We start from the raw sequence: 13,441 nt of genomic DNA on the forward strand, positions 1-13,441 counted from the left end.
TTGTTCATACAACTCAGAAAGAGAAAAGCATTTAAGATTCATTCAAATATAAGCTATTTACTTCATTTATCTGGCAAATTTAAGTACCTAAAGGCTTTCAACCCTCTGCTAGATGCTTGGGGCATTTTACCTCCCAGAGCTTTTAATATAATATTGATTGGACAAAACATTGCTTGGGCTTTTCTGTATCCACAAAAATGTTGGGGCCACCCAATATTTCCAGATAAAATCAAAGACCTATGACGAGCAGATCCACTGATAAGAGTATCAATTTTATTATTTTTATTTTGTTCTTTCTGCATTCACCATTTTATACATCTCAAATAAGTCTTTTATAGAAAAATTAGGAGCATTCATAAATTTGTTGGTAGACTTTGATGATTCTGAGGCACCTATTAGACATAAAGAGCTTCCCAAGTGTCACTAGTGGTAAAGAACCCACCTACCAACACAGGTTAGATGTAAGAGATGCAGGTTCGATCCCTCAGTTGGGAAGACCCCCTGGAGGAGGGCACAGAAACCCACTCCAAAGAACAGTTTCAGACAAGCTGAGAAAGCAAGCCTTAGTGCGTTGAGGTGTGAATGGAGGATGCAGGTTTAAAACAGAGAATATAGACAATTCTTGGAAACATTTAACTGTGAGTAGAGATAAGAGGTAACATGCAGCTAAAGGTGGACTTGAAATGAAGGGAGGATTTGTGAATAGATACTCTTTTGCTTTTAAGCAGAAAAATATTTTGACATCTTTAACGCCAATGAAGGAAATTTGGAGACAGGGAGAAAACTGAAGATACAGAAGAGGAAGAAAATATTCATTTGAGGCAGGACTCTTAGGACACATACAGGTATAAGGTCAGGAGCATGTGTGACAGCACTGCCTAATGGAGCAAAAGCCATTGCGAGGGAAAAATGAAAGAATTTATGGACGGAGGTAAATTAGCAGGAACCTTGTAATCCACAGATGCTATTTTCTCTGCATGTCATCTTTTAGCAAGGAAGGAAGGAGAGTAATGTGGGGTTAGAGCACAGGGCAGCAGATAAGCTTTTATACCAAATTATGGAGGATGGAAGATACCTCTCTAGAAAAATACATAAAAGTTGTATCTCAAAGTAAAGGGTTCAGCTAAAGTTGTCATCTCAGATTCTCACCATGTGTGCCTGGTATATATCACTTCTGATGTACCCCTAGAGGGGCTAAGGCATGCCTCCCTCACTGTTCCTTCTTGACCTCCACGAAAGGGGTTTACTATAGGTGGAAGGTATTTTATTTTATTGTTGCTGTTGTTCAGTTGTTAAGTTGTGTCCAACTCTTTGCAACCCCACGGACTGCAGCTCCCAGGCTTCCCTGTCCTTCCCCATCACCAAATCTCCCGGAGTTTGCTCAAATTCATGTCCAGAGTCGGTAATGTTATCTAACCATCTCATCCTCTGCCACCCTCTTGTTCTTTTGCCTTCAATCTTTCCCAGCATCAGTCTTTTCCAATGAGTCTGCTCTTCACATCAGGTGGCCAAAGTATTGGAGCTTTAGCACCAGTCTTTCCAATGAATATTCAGGGTTGATTTCCTTTAGAACTGACTGCTTTGATCTCCTTTACTTTTCATTTTTTAGCAAAAGTATATTAATTTAAAAACCAGATTAAGTATGACTGAAGCAAACAGAATACTGCATGATGCAAATCTCAGTGAACTCTTAGTTAACATGGTTTGAATGTGCTGAAAATGACTTATTAACATTCTTCCCTCCTAAAAAATTAATAATGATGTTTCTTGCCAAACCTTTGCACTCAGACCGGCAGACACAGCAGAGGAGGAAAGCACAGTGAAGGAAGAAGAAACCCAAAGAATTTTGCTCTAAGCTAGTTACTAGAAAGAAAAGGGGAAAAAAAAAAAACCACTGTTCATGGTCATGACTAACATGGATCAATGGTCAAGTTACTCCTTTTTTATTCCTCTCTCTCTCTATTATCATCCTCCCTCCCTCTTTTTCAGCTAGACCCTACTGTTTCCAAGATACCTTCTAGTTTGACTCTCTGCTGCTCAATTGGGTGTCTCTGATACTGGCTGAGGTTGCCAGGCAACATGACTGATGGAATACTCACCAGGCTGCGTGGTGGCTCTATTTTTTGGTTAGCAGGTGGGAGATTTGGATAGAATTTCATGAGGTTTCTACATTGCAATTCTGTTTCATTCCAGTGAGTGTATAGTTGATTGCCTTCAATATTATTACTATAGTTCATTGCACTATTCATCATTGTTCAGCGGCTTTTCTTTTATGTAACACGTATCAATATTTCCCACATTTTTCAAAAGATTGGATTGCCTTTCAAAAAACTTCCTACCTTTTCAAATGCTCATTATCATAAAGCCAAAATTTTAAAGAATATGATAAACCAAAAGGTTACTGATGGGGAGAAGATATAAAGGGGAATTTGTTGGGGATTGGAAATGCTCTGTATCTTGATCTGGGTAGTAATAACACAGTATATAATTGTAAAAATCCATCAATCTGTATACTTATATTAGGGCACTTAACATAATTTAACATACATGTGGCATGCTTCTAGTTTTAAAAGGTGCTGACAAAAATAAAATAAAATAAAAATTAAAAAGTGCTGACAAGATAAATAAACACTAATACACATATAGAAATAGGGGCTATATAATCTTGATGTATGTTTGAAAGCAAAAATGATCTCTAGCTTTTATTAAAGAACAAAACATCTTCTGAAAGACCAGGCGTTGCAGTTACATTTAATCAGTTTAACAATAGAGATGATTTTATCATATGGCAACCGTGCTTTTACTAATACCTTGCTTTTTATAGAGAAAGAGGCTTAACTGTCAATTCAGCTGGGCACGTTGAGGAGAGCAGACAGCCCTAATAGCCATGCATTGCAGATGATTTGCTATTTGTTTCAGCCTCACTGGATCGCAACCAGAATGTTTCAGATGCAGAGAAAGATCACATCTGGAAATTCACCTCAAGGACAGACTTCATACACAGAGTCATGAAGTACACACTGTTCTGGCCTCTGTGAGCTGCACTAGACCCACCACTTCCTACAACATAACATGGACAGAAAAATTGCCAGGCAAAATCTAACACAAACTTTAAACCAATGGTCCTTAGTAGCTTTATTTTTACTGTATTTTATTTATAAAATGCTACCATACAATCTCCACACCAAAGAATGAGGATACTTTCTATATTTTATCTGCTGGACCTTCTAAAGAGCTTAGCGCTAAACTTGCACAGTTTTTAAAAGTACTTTTATATTTTCTTATTTCATTTGCTGCTCATCATGGCTTTAAAATATATTGTCCAGTTTATAAATTAATAATCTAAGGCTTAGAGAATTTAAGTTACTTGCCCCAAATGACACACTCGTCTAAGCCAGAAATCTTCCCAACCAGAATGTGAAGCCAGTTTTCTAACACACAACACCATGTGGTTTAATGAATCCTATTGTTTCATTTCAGGACTTGGCAAAGCCTCTACACAAAGGCATTTCCTATAAAAATTCAACTTTGTTTAGAATAAACAAACATTTATCATGTATTTGCTAGACTTTGTGATATCTCTTTTGAGAAGAAGAGCTATCTGTCTAGGGCAAATAAAACTGCATAGAATTGTGGTGGTTTAAGACTATGCAATAGGTGGTTAAGGTTGACCACCTATTTATCAGCTGACAACACTGAGATCCAGTAGGTTCTGATGACTTTCCCAGGTTTCATAACTTCCAGTGGTAAAATTCAAACTAGAACTCCTTTTATCTGTTTCTTGCTTTGATATTATATAAAGTGTTACTATCCTAAGCCTAAATTTTGAGCAATATTTCAGTATAGTTCAAAGGATAAAATTGATATATTTAAGGGTAGAAAGTGAGACTTTCCATCCCCTCTAAGAGAAAAAGCTTCTCACAGGAGAAATAAGACAAATTGCCTTTCTACCCTCTCAATCAGTACTAGGCCTGAATAGACTCTGCCCTCCCTTAAATAACTGAATTTATATTAATATACGTGGGTGAAATAAAACATATCATTTATTACTCTTCTCCTATGTGATAGACCCTTTGCATATATTATCATATTCTATCTTAGCAAAAAATATTTCAAGAAGTCACTATTAATATCATGTCCTTTTACAGCTGAGAAAGTAGGACCGGTTAGGGTAAGGACCTTGCTCAAAGCCACATAGCTAGTACTTTGCAGAGCTGAGATCAGAACCCAGCTCTGTTTGATGATAGATCCTGTGTATTTTAACCCACACCATCCTGCCTTAGAAATCTGATTACTTAAGTGTAGTCCCCATCCTCTAATTGTGACTGAGGCTGCTAAGAGCCTTATTGTTGTTCAGTCTCTCAGCCATGTCCGCGACTCTTTGTGACCCCATGGACTGCAGTGCTCCGGGCTTCCTTGTCCTTCACCATCTCCCGGAGCTTGCTCAAACTCATGTCCAATGCTATAGTCAGTGATGCTATCCAACCATCTCATCCTCTGTTGTCCCCTCCTCCTCCCGCCTTCAGTCTTTCCCATCAGGGTCTTTTCTATTGAGTCAGCTAAGAGACTACCCAATACTAACCTTCCCCTTCCCTACTAGTGACACATTCCGAGGATTTATGTGTGCAACAGAAACACTATACATAACAGCTTTGTTTGCAACAAACAAATGGTACTCAGGAAGAAAATATTGGGTAGTTTCTGGAGAACAGTTTTGAGGGGGGCTAAACCAGCTGGTTTATGCAGGTCAAGAAGTAATAGTTGGAACTGGACATGGAACAAACGACTGGACAAAATTTGAAAGGAGTACGTCAAGGCTGTATATTGTCACCCTGCTTTCTTAACTTATATGCAGAGTACATCATGCGAAAAGCCAGGCTGGATGAATCATAAGCTGGAATCAAGATTGCCGGGAAAAATATCAACAACCTCGAGATATGCAGATGATACCACTCTAATGGTAGAAAGTGAAGAGAATTAAAGAGCCTCTTGAGGACAGTGAAAAAGCTGGATTGAAACTCAACATTCAAAAAACTAAGATCATGGCACATGGTCCCATCACTTCATGGCAAGTAGATGGGGAAAAAGTGGAAACAGTGACAGATTTTATTTTCTTGGGCTCCAAAATTACTGCAGATGGTGACTGCTGCCATGAAATGAAAAGACGCTTGCTCTTTGGAAGGAAAGTGATAGCAAACCTAGACAGCATATTAAAAACCAGAGACATTACTTTGCTGACAAATGTTTATATAGTCAAAGCTATGGTTTTTCCAGTAGTCATGTATGGATGTGAGAGCTGGACCATAAAGAAGGCTAGGCACTGAATTGATACTTTCAAATTGTGGTGTTGGAGAAGACTTGAGAGTCTCTTGGACAGCAAGGAGGTCAAACCAGTCAATCCTAAAGGAAATCAACACTGAATATTAACTGGAATGACTGTTGCTGAAGCTGAAGCTCCAATCCTTTGGTCACCTGATGCAAAGAGCCAACTCATTTAAAAAGACCCGAATACTGAGAAAACATGAAGGCAAAAGGAGAAGGGGGCGACAGAGGATAAGATGGATAGATAGCATCACCAACTTAATGGACATGAATTTGAGCAAACTCCAGGAGATAGTGGAGGACAGGGAAGCTTGGCATGCTGCAGTCCATGGGGTCGCAAAGAGTCAAACATGACTTAGCGACTGACCAGCAACAAACCTGCTGGTAGCATGACCTTTACCATTGCATTTTGTTTGTTTGCTATTGCTGCACAGAACACAAATATGATGGCTAGGCTCCAGGCATCAGCTTAGCTGCTCGAAAATCCTTGAGGATGAAGTCATACTGCTAAAGTATTGGAACAGAACTAAAGAAACAATTCCCTAATGATCAAAGTACAATTCCAGCCCCACATGCCAGTTACCAGACTTCTTTATGCAGAAGAAAACTTGAACTCTACCTGGTTGAAAGCAATGAAATTATGTTATAAAATCCATTGAGCCTCAATTGCTCACAAAAATGTTAGAGCAACAATTAATTTTGTGTGTAAAGACTACTAAAAATAACACTGACTCAAGTGTTCTAGCTCTGACAAGTGCAGACTAGGTAATGAATAAAGAGAAAAAAAAAAAAAAACCAACTCATCTTTCTTTGGAAAACTTGAAAAGCTGAGACAAATATATATACATATGTATATTTTTTAAAAATTGCAGTTTTGCTACCACTTGGTCAAAGGCCAGAACAAATTATCACACTTATCCTAACAATAAGAAAAGGTCAGATGAGCTATAAAATAATAAATTTTCCTGAGCTTATCAGAGACCTGGGGTCACAAAGCAAAGAGATTAACTACATTTCAAAGGGTAACAGCCATTCTTAGGAGAGATAGGACATAGGGACCATTTCACCTCTGACAGTTCATGAGAGGGACATGTGCTCATTTTGGAAGTGGGTAAGAAGCAAATAGCTAAAATGGTAACAAATTCTCAAAGGCCAGAGGGGGCTGACAGAACAGTACAGATACCCAGGGATCCCCCAGACACAAAGGGATATAGACTCATTCAGAAGCTCTTTTTTCTTTTTAAGGCATTTCCTGGCAGCTCAGCAGAAAGATTAAGGTTAGGGCAGGAAGCCAGAGAGAGCACATTGGTATCACAAAGACACAAAACCAGTTCTGCTTCCCCACTCCATTGTCTAATACAACACCTTTAGGACAGAAAACCCTGGTCCTCCTGAGGGCCCTGGAAAAGATGCACAGTTTCTGGGAGAGAGGAAGAAGCCAAAGTCCTCAGGGCCTAGGGGAGGGATGGTCACTCCCTCGGGCCCAGAACCTCACGCTAACACAAAGCAGAGATCTTCTCCCACTGGGGAAAGAGCAGGACACATGTCCCCACCAAAGAACTCCAGAGTCAAGTAAGAGTTTGAACATCATGAGAGGACTGGGGAGGAATACTGAAAAAGCCACACAGCTAAGGCCCAGATGCACAGAACATTGTAAGCTTAACACTGGAATAAAGTATCGCTGAACCTTCCCACCCCCACCAGGAGCATGGCACCAAGTAACAAGCCAGCAGTCTACCCCTGGGGGAGGGACAAGAAGGGACAAGAGGCTTCCTACCTCAACAGTGTATTAAAAATCAGAAACATCACTTTGCCGACAAAGGCCTGTATAGTCAAAGCTATGGATTTTCCAATAGTCATGTATGAATGTGCGAGCTGGACAATAAAGAAGGCTGAAAAACGATGCTTTTTTGAACTGTGGTATTGGAGAAAGACTCTTGAGAGTCCCTTGGACTGCAAAGAAATCAAACCAGTCAATCCTAAAGAAAGTCAACCCTGAATATTCATTGGAAGGACTGATGCTAAAGCTGAGGCTTTGACCACCTGATGAGAATAGCCTACTCATTGGAAAAGACTCTGATGCTAGGAAAGATAGAAAGAAAAGAGAACAACAGAGGATGAGATGGTTGGATGGCATCACTGACTCAATGGACACAAGTTTGAGCAAGCTTCGGGAGATGGTAAAGGACAGGGAAGCCTGGTGTGCCGCAGTCCACGGGGTTGCAAAGAGTCAGACATGACTGAGTGATTGGATGACAACAACTGCTTTGCAAGCATTAGGCGGGTAGAGAACAAATGCTGAGAAAAATTCTCTGGCCCTCTAGGCCCACACGAAGCACAAGGAAGCAACAGTACTACTGCTGGAATTGGAAGTCTTAAAAAAATAATCCTTCATTGTAAGCGGTTAGATGAACAAAGAAAACAAGAAAAATCATTTGATAATCTCAGTAGATACAGAGGAAGCATTTGATGAAATGAAAAATTCAGTTGTTATTAATAATCCCAGCAAAATCAGAATTAAAATAAATTTCTTAACCTGGTGTATGATATTTACAAAAGACACTATAATAAGGATCATTCTTAATAGTAAAATGGTGAAAGTTTTCCCTTTGATTTGAGAATTACAACAGAATGTCCTTTTTTCTTTCCATTTTCATTCAGCATTGTTCTAAACTTTCTATTCAATTCAATAAGATGTGAAAAAAGTATAAAACTTGACAACTATTAAATACTGTTATCTTTGACCACAGTGTAATTCTTTATGTAGAAAATCCAAAAGAATCTATTCAAAAACTATTGTAAGTAATAAGTGAGTTTACTATTTGTTGTATGCAAATTCAGTACAAAAGTTGCATTTCTTTATATAAAAAGCAGAAAGAAAATTAAGTTTTTAAAAATATGTAATACATAATATTAAGCTGCATAAAATTTCAAGGAACAAATTAACCACAATGAGTAAGACTTCTATGCAGAAAGGCAGAAAATATGATTGAGGAAAACCAAAAAGATTGAAATAAATGAAGCATGTACTTTATATATATATTCATAGATTAAAGGAGTCAAGTCATATTGTAATCATGCTGAATCTTCAGGAATTCATTAAATAATAGATTGATTCTCAGAGAAATGCAAATCAAAACCACAATGAGGTACCATTACACGCCAGTCAGGATGGCTGCTATCCAAAAGTCTACAAGCAATAAATGCTGGAGAGGGTGTGGAGAAAAGGGAACCCTCTTACACTGTTGGTGGGAATGCAATCTAGTACAGCCACTATGGAAAACAGTGTGGAGATTTCTTAAAAAACTGGAAATAGAACTGCCATATGACCCAGCAATACCACTTCTGGGCATACACACTGAGGAAACCAGATCTGAAAGAGACACGTGCACCCCAGTGTTCATCGCAGCACTGTTTATAATAGCCAGGACATGGAAGCAACCTAGATGTCCTATCAGCAGACGAATGGATAAGGAAGCTGTAGTACATATACACCATGGACTATTACTGAGCCGTTAAAAAGAATTCATTTGAATCAGTTCTAATGAGATGGATGAAACTGGAGCCCATTATACAGAGTGAAGTAAGCCAGAAAGATAAAGAACATTACAGCATACTAACACATATATATGGAATTTAGAAAGATGGTAATGATAACCCTATATGCAAAACAGAAAAAGAGACACAGATGTACAGAACAGACTTTTGGACTCTGTGGGAGAAGGCAAGGCTGGGATGTTTTGAAAGAACAGCATGTATATTATCTATAGTGAAACAGATCACCAGCCCAGGTGGGATACATGAGACAAGTGCTCAGGCCTGGTGCACTGGGAAGACCCAGAGGAATCGGGTGGAGAGGGAGGTGGGGGGGGGGATGGGGATGGAGAATACATGTAACTCCATGGCTGATTCATGTCAGTGTATGACAAAACCCACTGCAATGTTGTGAAGTAATTAGCCTCCAACTAATAAAAATAAATGAAAAAAAAAGAAAACCTAAAAAAAAATTTGATACACACCTCTGTTTAAAAATAAATTAAACCTGTGTCTTTTGACCTAGAAAACAAAACAAAAAAAAATAATAGATTGAATACAATCCCACCAAAACCCTAACTTTTCTGTCATATTTTACATAATTATTCTAAAATTCATATGAAATAGGGTAAAGTCAAGATTCCTTGAATAAAAATATGATGGGAGGATATTTTTAATTGACATGTAAAATTATATGTTTCATGTGTACAATATTGTATTTCGACTTGTGCACACACTGTACATACAACAGTTGTGCTCACCACCTAAAAAGTTTAGTTCCATAAGTTACCATACTCCTGAGCCTCTTTACACACATCACCTTCCCCTAAACCCTCCCTTCCCCTCTGGTAGCCACTACTCTATTCTCTGTATCTATGTGTTTGGCTTTGATTTGGTTTGTTCATGTATTCGTATATTTCAACAACATCAATGAACCTTTAGGGTTTTATGCCAAGTAAGTCAGCCAGAGAATGTGCTTTAATAGATAACAAGAATAATTAAAACATAGCCATAGTTAAAATACTGTCATAAGTAGTAAGATGAAATTAATAGAGCAATTAAAAAGAATAATTTTCCCAAAACACAGATATGTGGATATTTAATCTATGATACTGGCAATGATGAGTAGTAGGCAAAGGAGAGAATTTTCAGTATGATTCTATAACAACTAGATATCTGTTTGGAAGGAAAATAGGATTTCACTGCTACTTCAAACCATTCATGAAAATCAACTGAACTGGAAAAATATAAATGTAAAGAGGTAAAAATATAATCAATATTAAAATTTAAAGCTTTTCCTCATCAAAAACTCCATTAAGAAATTGAAAAAGCAAGTCACAGAGAAGGAAAAGTTATTTAATTTATACAGTGTTCTTAATTCAAATATAACTAATTTCTGCATAAAACTATTTTTAAAAAATGAAATCAGTAGAAAAATAAGCAAAAGCACCTGGACAGATAATTTATAGGCAATTATAACCATATGGCAATTAAACCACATAGCATGGCTGCCTTTTTCAACAAGGAAATTTAAACTATACTTTCATCAGAATGGCTAAAATTTAAAGGACTGATTAAATTAAGTATTGGTAAGAATGAAACAGAACTCTCATATACTACTGACTGGAGTATAGCTAGTATAACTACTTTGGAAAACTAGCAATATCTACTAAAATTAAAGATTTGCATAAAATATAATAGCAATTTCACTGGAGAATATATATCCAATATAAATGTATGTAAATATGCAGCAATAAACATTTAAAAGAATGTTCACAGCAGCATTATTCATAATTTCCCAAACCTAGAAACAGATCAAATGTGCATCAACAGCACATTCTGATTAGTTTTATATTCTGAGTATTTTTATACAATGGAATACCATGTAGCAATGAGAATCGATGAACCACAAAAAAAAATTAGTAAAACTTAGAAATACACGTTCAGGAAAGGAAACCAAACACAAAAGACTACATATTGTATGTATGTACATGCTGCTGCTGCTGCTGCTAAGTCGCTTCAGTCGTGTCCGACTCTGTGTGACCCCATAAACGGCAGCCCACCAGGCTCCCCCGTCCCTGGGATTCTCCAGGCAAGAACACTGGAGTGGGTTGCCATTTCCTTCTCCAATGCATGAAAGTGAAAAGTGAAAGTGAAGTCGCTCAGTCGTGTCCAACTCTTCGAAACTCCATGGACTGCAGCCTACCAGGCTCCTCCATCCATGAGATTTTCCAGGCAAGAGTACTGGAATGGGGTGCCATTGTCTTCTCTGATGTATGTACATAGATCATGCTAAATTAAAATTCTATATTTAGGGACCATAATGAAACGTTGGCTTTGCTGATGGCTCAGTGGTAAAGAATCCACCTACCAATGAAAGAAACATGGATTTGATGCCTGGGTTGGGAAGATCCCTTGGAGAAGGAAACGGTAACTCGCTCCAGTATTCTTGCCTGGAGAATCCCATGGACAGAGGAGCTGGCAGGCTATAATCCATGGAGTTGCAAAAGAGGTGGATGTGACTTAGTGACTGAACAATAACAACACTGAAAGGTTAGAACTATCATGCAAAGAAAGGAAATAATTACTGCAAAAGTCACAAAATTGTTATCTGTCAGGAAATTGATGGAAAACAGGTTAACGTTCAGGAGCAGAAAAAGCAGTTTCTGGAATGCAGAAAATGTCTTATCTCTTGATCTGTATGATGGAAGCATGGATCTTTGCTTTTAAAAGCTACTGTTTTGTATGCTTAATATACAAAAATTCACAGCAAAAAAAATTTTTAAGTAGCAATAATTCTGTAATTAAAGTTTATACATTAAAAATATAAAATTGAGCCTTGAGCAACAAGGGTTTGAACTATATATAAACTACATAGACTTTTAAAAATAAATATAATACTTGTATTTTCATTTCATAGATTTTAAAATTAACTAAGTATGGAAAAGTTTGTATTCCATCAGAAATCATACTACGTAAAATTAAAAGAACTAGTGTTTAAGTCCTTATTGTTAATCCAAAATGTTTAAAGTTCCTGCCTTTAGTTGAATCATTTATCATGTCCTTTATTTTTAAGGCAGATTTGCAACTCCATGGGAGTGGTCACATCTTACTTCCCTCCTATGATGTTCAAGGGTCAACTTGTATATGAGATAAAATTCAATGAATATAACTAACAACTACTGAGAATTTACTCTGGTAGGAGCCACTGTAAGTGCCTTATCTTAGTTCAGATCAGTTCAGTTGCTCATTTGTGTCCGACTCTTTGTGACCCCATGAATCTCAGCACGCCAGGCCTCCCTGTCCATCACCAACTCCTGGAGTTTACTCAAACTCATGTCCATCGAGTCGGTGATGCCATCCAGCAATCTCATCCTCTGTCGTCCCCTTCTCCTCCTGCCCCCAATCCCTCCCAGCATCAGGGTCATTTCCAATGAGTCAATTGTTTTCATTAGGTGGCCAAAGTATTGAAGTTTCAGCTTCAGCATCAGTCCTTCCAGTGTACACCCGGGACTGATCTCCTTTAGGATGGACTGGTTGGATCTCCTTGCAGTCCAAGGGACTCTCAAGAGTCTTCTCCAACACCACAGTTCAAAAGCATCAATTCTATGCTTAGCTTTCTTCACAGTCCAAATCTCACATCCATACATGACCATACATCCATACATATGGAAAAACCATAGCCTTGACTAGAAAGACCTTTGTTGGCAAAGTAATGTCTCTGCTTTTTAATATGCTATCTAGGTTGGCCATAACTTTCCTTCCAAGGAGTAAGCGTCTTTTAATTTCATGGCTGCAACCACCATCTGCAGTGATTTTGGAGCCCCAAAAAATAAAGTCTGACACTGTTTCCACTATTTCCCCATCTATTTCCCATGAAGTGATGGGACCAGATGCCATGATCTTAGTTTTCTGAATGCTGAGCTTTAAGCCAACTTTTTCACTCTCCTCGTTCACTTTCATCATGGAATTCTCCAGGCCGGAATACTGGAGTGGGTGGCCTTTCCCTTCTCAACCCAGGGATCAAACCCAGGTCTCCCAAATTGCAGGCGGATTCTTTACCAGCTAAGCCACCAGGGAAGTCCTTATCTTAGTTAATCTTTACATATTCCAAAGGCATTAGTGTCACATTTCAGGGGTGCAAAGACTGAGGCAGAGAGAGCTTATGTAGTTTACACAAGTCACACAGTTCAAGGTCTCATTTTAAGATCTGAACCCAGGCATTAGTATGGTCCTGGAGTCCATATGTTCCTAAGTAGTGCATTATGCCACTTCTCCAATATAGAAAAAGAGAGATACTCCCTATGCTGGGTGTTAGTTTTTTCTCTTGTCAAAATTATTGTTTAGTATGATTGGTAAACTAAGTCTGAAATACTGATCTTTCATGAGCCCAAGATACTAAATCTTTAATTCAGCACTTCATCCTTGTTTCATTTTAAGCTCTGTTAAGGAAGGAAGACAAATCACATTAAGATGACATATTTACTATTCTAATTTATAATTGAACAATATCATAAATTACACTGTTCCTGTTGCCCAGCAGAGAAGTGAAAATGTATATAAGGTTCATTACTTACCATAGGGA

The 13,441-nt window shown here is 38.0% G+C and overlaps 1 protein-coding gene across 5 annotated transcripts in view; it reads right to left on the bottom strand.

The window, feature by feature from the left end:
* GALNT13 (polypeptide N-acetylgalactosaminyltransferase 13) overlaps positions 1-13,441 on the bottom strand; it is a 600,481-nt gene that overhangs the window by 539,271 nt on the left and 47,769 nt on the right. The gene's annotated exons all lie outside the window — the stretch shown is intronic.

The sequence above is a fragment of the Odocoileus virginianus genome, chromosome 13 (genome assembly GCF_023699985.2).
Source record: "Odocoileus virginianus isolate 20LAN1187 ecotype Illinois chromosome 13, Ovbor_1.2, whole genome shotgun sequence".
Lineage (NCBI taxonomy): Eukaryota > Metazoa > Chordata > Mammalia > Artiodactyla > Cervidae > Odocoileus > Odocoileus virginianus.